General features: G+C 38.2%; 1 pseudogene; it reads right to left on the bottom strand.

The window, feature by feature from the left end:
* Window positions 1-7,377: 7,377 nt before the first annotated feature.
* LOC139196097 (protein ALP1-like) lies at window positions 7,378-8,794 on the bottom strand (annotated as a pseudogene).
* Between the last annotated feature and the right edge of the window lie 4,011 nt (window positions 8,795-12,805).

Genomic DNA, 12,805 nt, shown 5'->3' with positions numbered 1-12,805 from the left:
AAAATTTCCACAATACAATAAAAGACGTATATAAGATAGAAAAAAATTTAGGCCAAATAATACAACAAAGGCAACGAACGAAACAAATGCCGCACAAACAACTATGAAGTCCACATCTCTCTGGTCAAATCCACAAAGCTCTAAACAACCCATGAGCCTAAATGTGTCACCACGTAGAGCAATATTTGCCATCAAACGCCGCATCTAGCCAAGAAGAGATTGGATAACGTCTAGTCTATTCTAGGAGCATCTCCAATTTGGTTATACCGAAAATGCTCATAACTACCCTATTATGAACTACTTTAAAACATAAATTGCTTTTACAAATGTGTTGTCGTTTTACTTTAATCAACTCTTCTAACTTTGCAATTTATTACTTTAATTTCTAATTAAGGGCATGTTCACTTAGCAGAAATGAAAAATTGAAAGAATCAAGAGTTTAAAAGTAGGAGAAGTAACGAAGGGGAATCAAATCAATTAGCGCCCCCTAGTTGATCTGATTTTTTATTTTTACATATTTGATTACAGACAGCTAATTTCCTTACGTGTCACAAAAATAAACGTAAAGGAAAATTTAAGAGTGAAAAGATTCACTTACCCATTACTTTAGTAAACACATGAAACTCAAGAATCAAAAGTATCAACTTACATTTCTTGTAATTAAACATGGATGTATGGAAAATATTTCCAGAGACGTCAATTTGCTATATTCGTTCTTCCACAATAAATTTGCTTTATCCAAATGAGTTTACAAAAGTTTGCTACCTCATTTTATGCATTGGTCTGGAAGTGGATCCACTATAATAAGCACTAGTACAGACGTTAAACCTCACATTTTATACCATGTATTTTCTCTCCCATACTCTTCTCTCTTTCTCTCTTCTCATTTCAACTTCCATCGTACTGCAATAACATTTGTTGCACATTCAATTCTAATGTATACTATACGGAAATACACACACGCAATACATTTTCTTTAAATTGTGTTTTGGTTAATATTTAACTTTGGGCTTAAAGGAAAGAAAGTTCAAAAGAGCTCAATAAATGAGATTTTGCCCGAAGCCCAGCACTGAGTCCAGATACCCATCTCAAGGCAAGATGATGGCTCCCAATTTAATGCAAAGGTTAGGTGCTTACAAGAGAAGTGACAACCGATGGAAATCCACTTACTCCCGGCCCAAAAACACTTTTTGAGAGGCAGAACATGTAAAAATGTTGATGACTCACTACCCTTTAGTTGCTTTTGGGCAAGAGCAAAAACAGTATCGTCGGGTTAATTTGCCTATAAATAGGGGAAGAGGCCCCAAAGATAAGGACACTCAACCAATCAAACAAACATACAACTTGCCTTTCAGTCAAACGAATATCTAGAAAGCTGTGCTTTGTTCAGATTCTGCACCCTTTTAGCCTTAGACTTCCTTTAGAAAGACATCTTTTTGTCTATGTAAAAGCTCTGCTACCTTCTCCAAATATTGTAGTATCGATTCTCTTGTGTAAACCCATTTACTTTTCATCCCTCTTTCAGTACCTAATCCTTTAGAACTACAACAAAGAAGATATTGCAAGACGTTTAATCTTGCCCGACTCTTTGTTTTGTCTTTCAATTAATAGATTTGTTGTTATAATGTATTCCCCGGTACATATTCAAGTCATTTCCAGTCTTTTGATGATCCAAAGTTCCATCAGTTCTTAGATCTGGTTCACTTAGTTTAGTGGTTTTATTGTCATAAGAAGATTAAAATTGATTAAAACTGATGACTTGATCAGATCTTGATCTCCACCCTTTAAGCATACAAGAAGAATGTAGACTTAACCTATCTACGACAATCCTTTGATAACAAGAAGTCAAAGTAACTTAGGGCGCAAGTAATCGGCTTACATACACTTATTCTACATTTGCTTTACAGAGATGGCAGTGACACGCCTTAGCACTTAGTTTTGATTGTGAGCCTTAAGGCCTACACCTAAGGCCACAAAGACACATTTCAGAATTAACTTTGTCCTCCTCTTGCAGCATCTTGGCAAGCCGGAGCCCGACAATCAACCAAAGTGCCAATTCTTTAGGGAGCTGTGTGCTCGAGCTAGAGACCTCTCCCTGCGAGATTTCCTACCTGAACAAATTGACTGTGGACGTAAAAATTTGTTGATTTTCTTGAAAACAACCGTTTCATAACAACATTTCGAAAAATACTTCCGTGTGACGGGAGTGATAGGCAAGGTTTTTTATTTATCCGGAAAAATTGTTCCACATATCTCATGAGATTGGCATTGTTGGGAACTTGCATATTGCTTCACGTGGGGGGCCTTTAGCAGTGGCCACGAAAGAGCCAATTGTCACGAATTCGCTTGGCCGAGAAATAGCATAGGTGCCGTTGATTGGACGCAAAAAAGAAAGGCAGGTGCCCACAACAAGGGCAAAGAGGTTGAATGATTCGTGAGGGTGAGAGCTTGGCAGGCCTAGAAAACTACACATTGATTTCCCTATTTTGCACGGGTGGCATTAGACCGACCAAACCGACTGATCCGAATCATATTAGTTGGTTTGGTTTTTTCACCAAGAAAAAGTTCAAATAATTTAAAAATCAAACCGAACCCATTCACATTTTGATTTGGTTCGATTTTGATACTTTTGAAAATGATCAAAATCAAACCGAAGCAATTATGTATTTTTTAGCTATTAACTTATTTATTTTACATGTATCAACTTATTATAGCTTATTTGGAGGTCTTAGCGTATATTATAAGTTATAGTGATTATTAACAATTAGGAGATTTAAATGTATCTTATACTTATGTGAGGTTATAATTAATAAATCGTTTGCTAATAGGAGATTTTATTTGATTGAAACTTAGTTCTATTTGACTTGATGAACTTTTTATGTTCGGAAAAAACTTAATCTTTCAATTGAGTTGAAATGTATGAGATGTGTGGATGTTTAGAAGATTAAAACTCCTGAAATATTGAACGTTTTTTATTTATTGTTGAATAAGCTCAAACCTACCGAATCAAACCGATTAATAATGGCTTCATTTGGTTCAGTTTCAATGGTGGTATGGGTCAAAACTAAACCAAAACGAACCATTAAATATTAGTTAGTTCAGTTATATTGTTAGTGTCAACCCGATCCGCACCCGCTCCTACTATTTTGCTTACAAATTGTGAAGCAAATGTGCTTTTGCCGGTGGTCCCTTTTGGCCCCAAATTTGATATTTCAGTTAAAAGACAAACATGGATAAAAAACGAAAGGGTTAAAACGACAAACAAAATTGTCCTAAGATAGGGCACCCCCACCCTAGTTTGAAATTGGAATTACCCTAAATTATTATTGTCCGAAAGATTCCTACCAATATGCCCTCCACCTTCACTGCCCCCCACTTCTACATGCTTCCATTATCTCAATTAGCTCTAATATCTTTTTATTTTTGGAATTTTAACGAAAAATCCGCAGTACTATTCACTTTAACGAAAAATCATATTTTTACACTAAAAGGTCAAATATTATACTATTCACTTTACCCTTTATTTTGTCATTATCTTTAAAACTTAAAGTTTTCAAATCATTTTCATTAATTTTTCTTTTTATTTTTTGGTCCGACTAGCTCTAAATATACGGAAATTCTTGGGCACAGACAACCTGACCATGTGGTCATCCAACCGCGCACACACAACACAAAACACCCCACCCCTAGTATTGGGCCCCGACAACCTCACCACGTGGCCATTTGACCGCACAAATAAAACACCCTTACCCCCCCCTCCCGCCTCTCGCCACGTGTACCGACCGAAGAACATCTCCTAATGTGAGTCAGCACTAACTAGAGACCAAACGCATAGCAAGCATAAGATTTTTGAGAACATTCAACAAATACTATCAACTGGGTAGTATGATTGTTGATTTAAGCCACAAGGACAACTGACAGACCTTAAAGATGTGTGTTGGCTCTGGAAATAAAGATTTCCACCACCGAATATTTTGTGAGTAAACTATACCGGAATCACTGAACCAACCTGAGCAGACAAGGCTTCCTTGAGTTAAATTCAAAACGCAGCATGTTCGGTGAAATGCAGCATGTCAGTCAAGAACAAGAAATTAATAATTTTCCATAAAAGAAAAGAATCATGTATAATGTAGGCAGCTGGAACTGGATTGTGCAGCCCAATCTAGTTATTACTGCAGTACTAGCTAGTATTAAGCAGATATGTCTACACTCCATTATCCAAGTAACTGAAATAGATATGGCTAAACATGTCATTTTTTTTTATCAGAATCAACCCCATAGGTACTACATTTTGTAGCTCTTTGCTGGGTTGACATGATTTCAAGCGGATTGGGACGTGCTTGCCCACCACCAGCTTAGAGTACCATTTCCAGATCAGAGAAAATGACTCAAGATTATCACATCATTTTCCCATGTCGTGGACATCAGAATCGTCTCATCATCACTACAAAATAATGTCACAAATATTGTCTCATCATAACTACAAAATAATGTCACAAATAACACTAGAAAAAAGCTTTATTATTTTTCAAAAGACACCCTTTCTCTCCACCGTGAGAGTCCGCCAGAGTGCAAGTCTCCTTCTCCCTCTTGTGAATCTGTGGGTTCCAATCGGTGAATCCTCATCCTTAACCCCCTTAGAGCACCTCCAGCGGGGGAGGTTGCTCGGGGGCTAGTGGATCAAACAGTAGCAAATTGCTGGGGGGATGACCTCCAGCGTAGGGAAGCCCGAGCGACAGGCGAGGCCCGAGGAGCAGGCCCGTCGAGGATTGCCAGCCCGAGGGCTACGTCAGGCGCGTGCGTTTCACGCGCGCGTGGGCACGAGTCGTCCGACAAAAAAACAGGGCTGGGGCCCGCGAATTCAATTCTGAAAAGTTACCGTTGGGGAAGCCACGTGGCTTCCCCATGTCCGTTCGATTGAAACGGTCCTATTTTATGGACCGTTGGATTTCCAACGGTTAAAAACATTTAAATATCTCATTTAATTTCATCCGTTTGATCTAAGATCAACGGTACGTTATTAGGCTTTGTAAATTAAAAAAAAAAGAAAAAACAGTTTAAAAATCTAAAATGTTACCGTTGTGACACGTGGCACAATCTGGAGTGTTGGAATTTAAAATTTTTTAAATCCAACGGCAGAGATTAATTAGGTGAATAAAAATTAAAAAAAAATGTAAAAAATCCGAAAAAAATCAGAAAAAAAATTATGAAAAATTATAAAAAATTTTGATTTTACTTTTCTATAAATACCTTCTCATTATCTTCTACCCTACACCACAATTTCATATTTTCTCAACTACTTTCAACCACATTCCTATCTTTCTCTCAAAGTTTCAATCCAATTTTTTTCCAACAAAATGACTACTCAAGCAGGTACGAATTGGACGCTTTTTGAAGATGTTGTGTTGTGTACTAGTTGGGTTCAAGTTACTCATAATTCGATTACGGGTGATGAGATGCAGTTGCGAGAAATGTGGAGTCTTATTCATACCAATTATCTTGAGAAAATGGGTGGGCAAAGAACTAAAGAATCGATGTCCAGTCGTTGGAAATTACTTAGTCAATCGTTTAGTACGTGGAGAGACGCCTTGGCACAAGCTAGTGGTAATATTCGAAGTGGGGAAAATTTAGCGGATCAGATAACAATATATTATTTATTTGTTTGTATTATTTGTTAGCTACTTTCATTATATTTATTTGTTTGTATTATTTATTTGTTAGCTACTTTCATTATAATTATTTGTTAGCTACTTTCATTATATTTATTTGTTTGTATTATTTGTTACCTACTTTCATTATAATTATTTGTTAGCTACTTTCATTATAATTATTTGTTAGCTACTTTCATTATAATTATTTGTTTGTATTATTTATTTGTTACTTACTTTCATTATAATTATTTGTTTGTATTATTTATTTGTTAGCTACTTTCATTATAATTATTTGTTAGCTACTTTCATTATAATTATTTGTTAGCTACTTTCATTATATTTATTTGTTTGTATTATTTGTTACATACTTTCATTATAATTATTTGTTAGCTACTTTCATTATAATTATTTGTTTGTATTATTTATTTGTTACTTACATTCATTATAATTATTTGTTTGTATTATTTATTTGTTAGCTACTTTCATTATAATTATTTGTTTGTATTATTTATTTGTTACATACTTTCATTATAATTATTTGTTTGTATTAATTATTTGTTACCTATTCTCATTATAATTATTTATTCTCCCACATTGTGTAGGAACTTCAAGCACAAGCTTGGTATGGTGCCAAAACCAAAAGCAAAAACAAAACATTCACCCGGTTTGAATGTTGGAATATTGTCAAAGATTGTCCTAAATTTAGAGTTGTGCATGTCGGTCTAGAAGTTTTCATGAACAGCACCCCTCTACACTCTACACCCGAGCATGCCTCGCATGATCATGATGAAGATGATGATGAAGAAGTGCCTGGAACGCCCCCTGTTGAACAAGCGTCGGGGTCGACCCATTTTCCAATTAGGCCTCAAGGTAAGAAGGCTTCAAAGAGAAAAGGTAATGCTTCCAAGAATGGTTATGCAAAGTATATGGAAGATCTTGCCCGCCAAGGTGAATTGAATTTGGCCCGGGAAATGGCTAAATTTGAGGCTGATAAGGCTAGAGAGGATGCAAAAGCTGCAGCTTTTGAGAAAAAATTTGAAGCTGATGAGAGAGAAAGAGAACTACTTCGGCAAGAAAGGGAACATAGAAGAGAAGAAAGAATGGCTGAACGAGATCGTGACATTATGAAGGAGCCTTTAGAAGGGAAGTCTCCAGACTCTAAATATTTTTGGAAGTCGGAGAAAGCAGACGTGGTGCGAAGGAGGTGTGCAAGAGAAGCGAGAGCAAGAGGAGATGGTCCTAGCACGACAAGAGAAGATCATCCTAGCATGACAAGAGAAGATTATCCTAGCACCACAAATTGGTTAGGTGATGGTTATCATCCATTCACGAGCCCATAATTTTCCAATCAATTCGGGTTGTAATTTCTTATTCATTGAATATAGTACTTTATGTTGTTTCCAATTTATTGAATTTAGTACTTTATTTAAACTAAAAGTATATTTATTTCATTTGGTAATTTATTGAATTTAGTACTTTATTCAAAACACATTTAAACACACCAAATAAAATAACATCAACACACCAAAAAAACACACCAAATAAAATAAAATTACATTTCAACTCACTAAATGAACTAAAAAAATCACACCACATAAAATAAAATAAACACACCAAATAAAAACAAACACCAAATAAAATTACATTTCAACTCACTAAATGAACTAAAAAAACACACCACATAAAATAAAATAAACACACCAAATAAAAACAAACACTAATGAACTTAAGTATCTTCAGCACCCCTAAATTCCCACTGGTGCTCTATCAAGTCAAGTTGGCGGGCATTGTGCATATATGACCTTTGAAGTGCAGTATATCGTTGAATGATCCTTTCATTGTAACGTCCATCCCTTTCTAATGGCTCATGTTGCACGGGCTCATCGGTGACGTCATGAGCACAATATATACATGTTCTTGAATTGTTCATCGTGTCTGGCTCATATTCATCAACGGCTTCATAATCGTACTCATCTTCCACAATCATGTTGTGAAGAATGATGCACGTCATCATGATGGATGGAAGCGACTCTACATCAAACAATCTGGCAGCACCCCTGATGATCGCCCAGCGAGCTTGGAGGATACCGAAACAACGCTCCACATCCTTCCTGCAACCCTCTTGACATCTTGCAAAGTGTTTTTCCTTTGCACTTCGCGGACGTGGCACTGTTTTGACAAATGTTGACCACCTTGGGTAAATGCCATCAGCTAGGTAGTATGGCCCGTCGTACATACGTCCGTTGACCTCATACGTGACTTTTGGTGCCTTTCCCTTGCAGGACATCGTTGAACACTGGGGATTGGGCAAGGACGTTGACGTCATTTTGAGCTCCCGGAACCCCAAAAAAGGCGTGCCAAATCCATGTATCAAAAGATGCCACCGCCTCCAAAATGATACTTTTTGATCCTTTTCTGTCCCCATAAGCGCCTTGCCATGCACTTGGACAGTTTTTCCAAGTCCAGTGCATACAATCAATGCTTCCAATCATCCCTGGAAAACCTCGCATCTCGCCTTTCTTCAGAAGCCTTTGCAAGTCCATATGAGTAGGTCTCCGGAGGTACTCTGCGGTGTAGATAGATTCGATTGCCGAACAAAACCTCATGAGGGACTCAAGAATGGTTGATTTTCCCATCCTTGTTATCTCGTCCACTTGGTCTGCAGCTGCTCCATATGCAAGCATCCGCAAGGCAACAGTAATTTTTTGCTGAGGCAGGAGACCCATAACACCAAAAGCATCCGACTTTTGCACAAAGTAAGAATCATGGTTGCAAACAGCGCCCATGATTTTGTTGAACAAATGTCGTTCCATTCTAAAACGACGTCGGAAGTATGTATCAGGGAATGCACTGTTACGGACAAAATAATCGTCCAAGAGCTCCTAACCTCGTCGTTACCTGTTTCTATCAATGTTTACAGCACGGTTGGGCCTGCAGATATGAGCCACAACTTGGACGACTCGACGGGATTGTGAGGCTCCTGCCATTCTTGATTCGTCATCTCTCCGTCTACGCTCGTCATCCTCTTCCATCTCATTTTGGGCCCAATCCCCAACATTGAACATTCCTTGTGATTGGTTAAACAATTCTTCCTCTTCTTGCTCGATTTCCCACATCATCTTTGAAGAAGAAGAAGAAGACATTGTAAGAAAGAAGCAGAAACTATGAATAATGATAGGGATTTTGGTGAAGAAGGAAGCAAAAACTATGAATAATGATAGGGATTTTGGCGAAGAAGGAAGCATAAACTATGAATAATGATAGAGATCTTGAGAAAATTGGTGTGAGATTTATGAGGATGGATGGTGGATTATATGGAGGATTCAGAAGGGATTAGGTTGTAGATAATGCCACATGGCATGCCGTCATTCGTTAAAAATCTGGTGGAAATCTATCCTCAAAGATTGTAATCGGATTGTGACACGTGGCACAACGTGATTGGTTAAAAATCTTATCAGAAATCCATCACCAATAATTGTCTTTTCAGATAATGACACGTGCCTTGACACAACGATTAAAAATCTTATCGGAAATCCATCACCAATAATTGTCTTTGCGGATAATGACACGTGGCGCAACGAGAACGATTAAAAATCTTATCCGAAATAACAAATATAATTATTTTGAATTATTTTATAAATACAAAAATACAAAATTTTTATTGCTATTGGCTTTTCGGATAATGACATGTGGCGCAACAAGAACGATTAAAAATCTTATCCGAAATTACAAATAAAATTATTATGTATTATTTTATAAATAAAAAAATACTAATATTTTATTGCCAATTGCCAAGGCTATTCAGTGCAGGGGTGGAGATGCAAAAGGCAATTGCCAGGGGAATGCACTATTCATTAAGGGCAGTTACTGTTCACTAGGTGGATTAAATAGTGAATTGCCTGGGGGGAAGGCTCCTACACTGGAGTTGCTCTTATGAACATGTGGATTCCCACCCTCTTTCAAAGCTAAATCCGTCATTCCAGCAATCAATCTTCTTTCTAGCCCTCGGATTTGACTCGGCCCTGTGTATGCAGACTAATTACTCCCCCCGCCCCCAACCCCTACCTTACTCCACCCGTTTTGAATTTCTTCCTACCACCCACCATAAATCCCTAACCACCAGATATAACTATCAGATCTGAATCAAGTAAGCCGGATCCTCAGGATAGGTGGGGTCTAAACTTTGGCAGCTGACCAGATGTTGGAAAGCGACATAATGGAGAGCTGCATATCTACAAAAACTGGCAAAAAGATGGGGAATAAGTGGCCCCAAACAATTATGGCAATAAACGAGGGAAAAGAGGAGATAACTACCTACGTTTCAACAATTAAAATTTTTAGGAATTTAATTTCCACTAGATACATGTACTTTCAACCAACAACTTTTGTTGTGATGCTTGTATACTTATAACAGACACAACTGAACGGATCTGGGAGAAAAAAGAAGATCATTTGCCCAACTTTAATCTTAGGGAGGGCTTTTACTGTTTATCTATCGTACACATCTATGCGAACAAGTCAACCTACAAGGCACGCCAGGAGACAAATGGCACCCCAAGAAGTGGATGAGCTAAGTTACAATGATGTCAGAATGAAGGGAAGAACAAAGAGCATTATATCCCATTCACCAAGAAAGATTATGCCTGACTCGGGCTGAGCCCACATGAACTCACTAAAAGTCCCCACTGCCTCGAAAACCTATAAAAATGTGAAGTCTAAGAAAGAAGCAAAAAGGAGGTATAAAAGGCAAATAGCAAGACTGAGGGGGAAGGAGACCATGTCCCACAAAGCCCTCACCTTGGGAAGTACAGAATCCTAAGGAAAGCTTAAAATGACATGGTAAAGATATGAACACCAAGATGAAGCTCGAAGAAAATATGTTTTGGTCCTATCTCTCCTGAGAGAAGAATGCCCCAATCATTATTGGTTGATACTCTCTGTGAGAATCTAGTGCAGGCACAGAACCTTGGCATAACTCGGAAAGAAAGGTTGCCCGAGCTGATGTTGCCAAAAGAAGCACAGGCCTGGTTAGATGAATTCATGGACCACATTGGGGGCAAGAATGAAGACTTACCTAAACCTAGCAACTTCTATGTAAACACGACATTTGTTCTATCTGCCATGTTTTGTCCCAAACATGATCAACATGCCACAATGGAGGGTGATTACTTGGTAACATAACATATGATTGCACATGTTAGTATTGAAGAAGCAGGAAAAAATGAGTCGAGCAGAATAGGTTTCCCCGAGCTCACAAAAAAAGCCCGAGAGAGTGTACTCAGACAAAATGGTCTTCAGTCGCTCGAGTTTGACCCTAGCCAACCATCTTAATCCTATTTATGTAACTGCTCATCTGGAGGGAGTGTCCTTCAAAGGGGTTTTGATTGATGGAGGAGATGCGGTCAATGTGTTACCATATAAGCAAATGAAAAGGGTGTGTAGAAGTGAAGAGGATCTCATCCTCACGGATCTAACAGTTTCCAGTTTCTCTAGAGCCATCACTATAACTCATGAGATATTGCCCTTGGAGGTTGACTTGGGCTCCAAGCAAATCATGGTAGCCTTCTTCGTTGTGGATAATACTTCCACCTATGGAGCTTTACTAAGCCGAGATTGGATTCATCAGAGTCTCTCAGTGCCTTTCACCCTACACCAACAAGTAGCAGTTTACCATGAGGAAGAAGTTGTGGGACCAGGATTTTGGGAGATGGTGGAGGCCGAGTCACGACCATTCCTCCCCACTGCCAATGTGGCAGAAGCTAGCTTTTATAATCCTAGTATTGGGATTCTCCAGTGCTTAAGAGCTGATAAGAACGGCCGCTCGACTATGGTGACGGCCCAAAAGCTTCTAGAACAAGGATTATTCATTACCAAGGAAGAATGGGATAGGCCTCATATTGTCCTAACTCCCCAATACCAGTGATGTCAGAACAAAGAAGAAATGACCAAGTAGTTGCAGTCAGGTCTTTAATCAAAAGACTGTCGGTGTATAGAAGAGAGATGAAGCAGGAAAAAGAGAACGTGGAAAAAGAACAAAAGGAATAAGCTTCAAGCAACCAGAAGAAAAGTGAAAAAGAGTTTTTTGGAAAGGAGTTGGAAGCGGCTATCCAAATGCCTGAATGTATATATGACCTAGATGAGGTAGAAGACTTGCCCGAGAGTTCAGAGTTAGTCAAATTTTTGTGTACAAAGCCTGACAAGCCACCACCAGAGGTACAATACCCCTTAGAAACCATTGATTTGAGGACTAAGGAAGATCCAATGCCTATACAGATCAGTGGCTTATTAGAAGTTGAAGTTTGGGCAAAGATAGTTAGTCTTTTGCATAAGTTTAAAGACTGTTTCACTTGGCATTACACTTGTTGGAAATGTGCCCTAAAACCAATCACACGATGATACTTTACGGACATTTTACATGTTAAACTAATATAGTTTAATTTAAAGGGCAAAGATTATTGTTTGAAGCCGTCTCATATAAATGTTATAAGCTTAAACGATAAGTCCAAGGAATATGTAATTGGGAGAATGCAATCTAAAGAAGTTAGATTTATGAGACCATTCTCTTTCGTATACATATCCTAAACGTTCCTGATCATAGGATTGCCAATTGGGCATTGACAGTCCGTTAAGATCAGTACGTGTTATGTCTTCTCTTAGAGAGAGTGACTGGTCTCGAGTCATTGGTGTGACTGACACCAAGACAAGTACGTAGGTGCTCAATAGAGAATGAGTTCACTGAATGCGATCAACAAGGAGTTCTCATACTCATGTCACATGAGAACTCATGATTGGGATAATGCAAAGTAGTCCTTTGACCTAAGGCATCATAGTTGTCTTGTGGTTAGGTCCTTAATCTTTGACTATGTCAAAGTCACTCCATCCGAGGGTGTCCACGACATAGTTGGGGTTAAGCCACTTAACCATGGAGGCAAGTGAATGCGCAACAAGGGATCTCTAACTTTCAAACTGTTTGAGGGAGAATACTCTATGATATGATTAAGAATCTCTGGCCAGAGTATGAATGAGATTTAGGAAATCGTTCCAAATCACATTCAAGGTAATCATATAAGTAAGAGAATCACATTGGATGGTAGACATGAATAAACTATCAAACCAAACAATGTGGTCAAGAGTATTGTATTAGAGAAAGACCG

This window comes from Malus domestica, chromosome 05 (genome assembly GCF_042453785.1).
Source record: "Malus domestica chromosome 05, GDT2T_hap1".
In the NCBI taxonomy this organism is placed as follows: domain Eukaryota; kingdom Viridiplantae; phylum Streptophyta; class Magnoliopsida; order Rosales; family Rosaceae; genus Malus; species Malus domestica.
This window is presented reverse-complemented; position numbering and strand designations above follow the sequence as displayed.